Source organism: Dipteris shenzhenensis, chromosome 14, assembly GCF_047967505.1.
Source record: "Dipteris shenzhenensis isolate YYH24624 ecotype China chromosome 14, Dip_SZ_1.0, whole genome shotgun sequence".
NCBI lineage: Eukaryota > Viridiplantae > Streptophyta > Polypodiopsida > Gleicheniales > Dipteridaceae > Dipteris > Dipteris shenzhenensis.
Window position 1 is genome coordinate 43137919 of NC_141609.1, and position 6000 is coordinate 43143918.

At 42.3% G+C, this 6000-nt stretch overlaps 1 protein-coding gene across 1 annotated transcript in view; it reads right to left on the bottom strand.

Annotated features, from left to right (window-relative positions):
- LOC147894671 (uncharacterized) overlaps nucleotides 1-348 on the bottom strand; it is a 44676-nt gene extending 44328 nt beyond the window's left edge. Inside the window, exon 1 of the mRNA XM_087385354.1 lies at nucleotides 148-348. The gene's annotated coding sequence lies outside the window, so the exon portion shown is untranslated. The remainder of the gene's footprint in view (nucleotides 1-147) is intronic.
- Between the last annotated feature and the right edge of the window lie 5652 nt (nucleotides 349-6000).

Genomic DNA, 6000 nt, shown 5'->3' on the forward strand with positions numbered 1-6000 from the left:
ACTGATCTGTGTTATAACATGAATGCTTCACCATAGGCCGGAGGAAAGGATGACACAACAATGCAACCTCTATATTTTTTCAAACCAACGCCCACGTTGGAAAAGGCCGAGAATTATGATTCAAAACCGAAAAGGCATTCCATTTACCTAGTCAACATTTCCCAAGGCAAGCATGCAACCCTACCTTCAAAGATCCCATTACACTTTCCTCTAAGCCATTCTCATTTCTAACGCTGGACGTACGATCTGTGATTCTGTCGTACCACGCAACATATTTCACCGACCTTTAATAATGGGTATCTATAATCTGACTTGTGACATGCTCCTAGCTGATCCTCAAGATAAAGCTAAAACTATTTGCTTATGGCTCTACCTTATTGGCGGCTCTATCACGGGAAAATATTGCTTGAAGATACGTCATAACATTTTCGAGGTAACTTTTACTCGTCAAATATATATATTAATACTAATACATCATTTGACCATGGAAAACATTTTCCACAAAAGCATTTTGGCCTCCTCAAGAAGCAAAATTACGAATTTTGTTTCCCAAAAATTCTTTCCCCACTACTTAGTCCAGATTTGGACATATTCCAATGCAACTACAGAAATCCTTTTGGTGTTATGGAATATACAATTGGCCACAACATTTCATGGTCATGTGGATATGCTCCTCATCGTACTTGCACGGTAATGAAGAGGAAAATAAGGGATGGATCTAGGTGTTTGCTATTAAAGGGCGCCCAACAATGTAATGAGGTAGATTATAATAAGGAAGAGAGGCCAATGGAGTAGTAGAGCAAGGGGGGAGAGAAAAAAGTAGGAATGGAGGTACAACAGAGGAGGAGAGAGTCCAAAACATTAGAGTTGAAACTCCATCACCTAAAGTCGATAGGAAATGACTGAGAGGGCAGGTATGACACAAGAAAGTGAGGGACGGAGAGAAAAAGGAGTGGGACTGGGTCAACGGAGGGAGAGGTGCTAGAGTAGGTGTAGGTGCAGGAGGTGCTACAAGTTGCTAAGGTTGAGAAAGGAGCTGCTGGAGCCTGGACTTGAGTATAGGAGAAAAGGAGGGTAGGAGTAGTAGAGGAACTGTTGGACTAGAGTAGAGGAGGGCTGAAGTATAATATGCTAGAGCAAGAATAGCCTAGAGAGAATCTTGTCTAGAAAGGCCCACAACACCATTGATGGAGAGGATGGGGATGATTTGGGGCAAGTGTAAATGGGAGGAGGCTTGAAGAGGGTCAAGCATGGGAAGCATGGGTTAAGAAGGGGGAGAAAAGGGTTGGGTGCCCCCTTGTGTAAGAGAAGCAACCAATGAGCACTCTCCTCATGAATACCTATGTGCTACCTCAACATGATATTGGCCTACAGAAAGGAGCACTCCCATTCGTCCACCTCAAACTCCTCCCCAAGGATAAGAAAATATTGATTGGAGGCACTTTTGAGATCCCAAATATCCCCTAATGGGTTTCTCCTTGCATTGGTGCACAAATAAGGTCAAGAAAAGCCCACCCTCTTTTAAAAAAAACCATTGCATAGCATATGGATAAATTGCTTAAGCAAACATGCACACCTCTTAGACCTTTATACAATTACAAGATACTCCACATCATACATTACCAAAGTTGATAAAATAATAAAAAAAGGCTTGCATGAAATTATAACATTGTGTTGCAGCAACTCGGATCTGAAAATCTAGCAGCTTTTTCTTAAGCATGTAATAAATATCAACACAACAAGCAATGCACATAATCGTTCCCTATCAATGTAGCATTCATTTAGACCATTCAAATTCATCAACACATCGCCACCAGTAGACCATGTTTTTGTTTTGAAACCACCCACAATATTGCAAAACCTACCAAGTGACTTACTGGTATCATCTGCCCATCCACAATTGACATGTATGTTTTTCATCTGACCTATATTAAAAACTCATCGCTAGATGAAGTGACATCATACTATAACATGTGGAAGTCGTTAAAAAATGAACTAATCCACAAATCATTCGATATACCCCTATGACCTAACAAACAATTATAGAGAACATACACTTGTCTGGGCGCCTTTTTGCAAAAAGAAACTAGAATGAAATATGGCTCACAAAAAAAAAGGTTAGGAAACAAGTTTAAATGCAATTGCAAAAAACTTGTAATTATGACAGCATTCAATGGAGCATAGAGCAAACATCTCATGAACTAGCAACCATTGAAGTGCACAACACACATTATGTCTAGCAACAATAATCTCTCTCTTTCCCTTCCTATGTGTGTGTCCCTATTCTTGACACATAGGCCATTGCTATAATGCAAAAGGCGATGACTCGAGGGGATAAGGTGGCCTTTTATAGTTTTTGGTATCCCTATGGCTGGGGGGATAGCATCAGGTGACGGGTTATGGGGATAGGAGTTATTGGTCGATGGATCAATGGAATAGCAGGAAGGCGACGATCAGTGAGATAGAAGCTATGGAAAAGGGCCATGGGGATAGCAAAAGGGCAATGGCTATGGGGATAATAGAAAGGCAACAGTGGTGGGGATAGCAGTTGTCAAAATTTATGAGAGAGGGGGGGGAAGAGAGAGAGACAGGGGAAAAAGGTAAAGAGGGAAAGAAGGAAATAAGAAAAAACGAAAAAAGGAAAAAGGAAAAAGAGGGGGATGTGGATGCTGAGGGTGTCATGCGAAGGGAAAAAACAGGGTGAACAGACTAGGTGTCACATAGACTCATGAGGTCAGCATGCAATGATGCAAAACATGAAGAACATGCACAAGAGATGTATTGGCCGTATTCACATAATCATGACCATGAATGTGAGTGGGTGCATTGGAATACCAAGGACGTGTGAGCTGCTGGTGCATGTGGGTGATATGCCTACCATGCAAACTCACCTAGACCTCGACTTGCTGACTGTGTGGAATGCAATGGAGATGAATGTCGAGTAATAGCATACCGCATCATCGTCCAAGTAGAGCATGTAGAGAGTTTGTGCATCATCTTGGATGTCAGGGGTGTATTGGCACTGTGGCATTCACTCTTATGAAACTCTTTTGGGATAAGGCATGTGGGTTCTTGTGTGGTTGTAATCGGTGTGGAAACAGGTCCTGGTGGTACCATGACCCTTGATGTGGTAGGTGGGTTATGCCTGAGTAATACTGTGTGGGTGCTCTATTGAGTAAAGTGTCCTTTGATGGCACGTGGATGGGCCTAGAGGAAGGTTCTTGTGTAACTACCCCTTTTTAGGGCTTGATTCTTGGGTTGCTTGCTCAATGACCTGGGCAACCTTTTCGTTGAGCTAAACTATTCAAGGAATCATGACACTCCATGGGCTTGGGGGCTTGTTCATCACACTAGGTCGAGGGTAGGTTCTTATGGAACTGCATCAAGAGTTGACAGGTTCTTGTGTTACTACCTTCTGAACCCCACTGAGTTAGGATCGCGTATTTGGTGCTGTCATAAGTTTCTAGACCCAAGCAACCCACTTGCCTTGTGCCCTGGGCTTCTAAGAGCTTTGTCTCAACCCAGCACCTGCTATCCCAAAATGTGCTTCTTCAAGCATGTGGATGTATTCGTGCTCGCGCACACGTCTGCGCATGATGCCATCCTTTCCCATGCGGTATAGTTGGCCTATAATTAGTTGATATGGTGCTGCATCCTTGATGAGTTTGTGGGATCTGTCCCTATTGAGGGCATTCCTCGATCCACTCAAAGACTACTAACAGCTTGTACAATGGCTGAGCTATGTCTACATTAAATAGGATAAACCTTCGATAGTAGCCCGTATGGCCTGTAAACCACTACACTCCCTTGGCATTAGTGGGGGGAGGTAACTCTGGAATGGGCTTGATCTTGTTGTAATCCATGGAGATGCCATTCTTGGACACTATGTGATCGAGAATCACGCCGTGCTTGACTCAAAATTGGCACTTGAGGGGATTCAGGTATATCCAATACAACCTGCATCTTTCAAGGACTAGTTTTAGGTATCTTAAGTGATCATCCCATGTTGAGTTCATACACACGTCATCCAGGAAGACTTTTACAAAGTCCCTTAGGTACTCCTTGAACATGGTGATCATCAACTACTGCAAGAATGTGGCGAGCACATTGGTAAGCCCAAATATCATACACACCCCACTCAATTGCGAAGGAAATTTTATGTTGATCTTGCAGGGTGTGACAAAATATGAAGAGGGGAGAGGAGAAGAGTGGAGATGAGGAGAGAGGGCACAGCTAGAGAGCACACCACAAATGACTAACTGTACACTAGAATTAGTTGAAAAAATAGAATATATACAAACCCTTTTAGGGTTAGGGTTAGGGGATCTAACCCTTTCCTTTATAGCACTCTATAAGGTTAGTGCTATGCACATATGATCACGTGATGGTGCTATGCACACATGATCACATGATGTTGAGCGTGAACTCTCAACACCTTCCCTCAAGATCAACATCATGAAGTAGGCCTTCCCTCAAGATGATGATTCTGGGGAATCGAAGAAGGACTGAGCATTACATTCCATCACACCCCTTTAATGGGAATGTCCTTCCTCTGCATCAAACCAAGAGCTAGTCGGTGTTTCTGGAATAGCTCTTTACCGAGTGGTTTGGTAAAGATGTCTGCAACATTTTCTTTGCTATCACAATGCTGCAGTGTGATGTCACCAAGTAACACTCTTTCTCTGATGAAGTGCTCTCTGACATCAATGTGCTTTGTTCTGGAGTGATATACTGGATTTTTTGCCAATGCTTGAGCCGATTAATTATCACAGTATATTGTTGTTGGCTTTGACTCATCAAAGTAATCTGTTTCTGACAATAGTCTTCTGAGCCATATAGCCTCACATGCACCTGTAGTGAGTGCTCTATATTCTGCTTCAGTCGAAGACAAAGAAACAGTTGGCTGTTTGTTTGATAACCATGATATAGCACCTTGACCAAGGAAAAATGCATATCCCTGTGTCGATCTCCTGGTCTCATGATCTCCAGCATAGTCACTGTCACAGTATCCATGCAACCGTGGATGACTTCCTCTGTATTCTATCCCAAATTGTCTTGTACCTCTGATGTATCTCAAGACTCTTTTGGCCGCATTCTAGTGAGACTGTTTTGGATTTGCCATAAACTGTGCTAGTGAGCTTACTGCATAACAAATATCTGGCCGTGTGATTGTCAGATATATAAGAGATCCAATGAGTTGCCTGTAGTATCTGTCATTGACTGTAGGCTTTTCTGAATCTTTAGTAAGTTTCAAACTCTGTTCCATGGGAGTGGCTGCAATCTTGCAATCTGCCATATGAAACTTCTTCAGGAGACTGTCAACATATTTGAGCTGACTCATGAATGTGCTATCTGAATCTCTCCAGAACTCAATTCCAAGACAATAGTGCATAAGTCCAAGATCTTTCATGTCGAACTCTGCAGATAAGTCTTGTTTTAATTTTCTGATGAAGCTATCCTTGCTTCCTGTCACAGTCAGATCATCTACGTACAAAAGTGCAATAGTAATATCTTCCCCTTGAACTTTGTAGTAGAGAGTATGATCTGCATTGGACTTCATGTATCCCAGATCAGCAAAATATTTGTCAATTCTACTGTACCAACTTCTGGGTGCTTGCTTTAAGCCATAGAGACTTTTCTTGAGATGGCAAACCTTGTTCTCCTGTCCTGGTTCAACATAACCTGCTGGTTGTTGCATGTAGACTTCCTCGTCTAGATAACCATTGAGAAATGCATTCTTGACATCGAGCTGATACACATTCCATTTACTGAGTGTGGCTAGTGATATCAAGAACCGTATGGAATCCATCTTTGCTACTGGAGCATAAGTCTCATCATAATCTTGGCCATATTGTTGTGCAAATCCTTTTGCAACTAATCTGGCTTTGTATCTCTGAATACTGCCATCTGGATTGTACTTCACTTTGTATACCCATTTGTTGGCTATGGCCTTCTTTCCTGGTGGAAGGTCGCATAATTCCCAAGTGTTGTTTTTATACA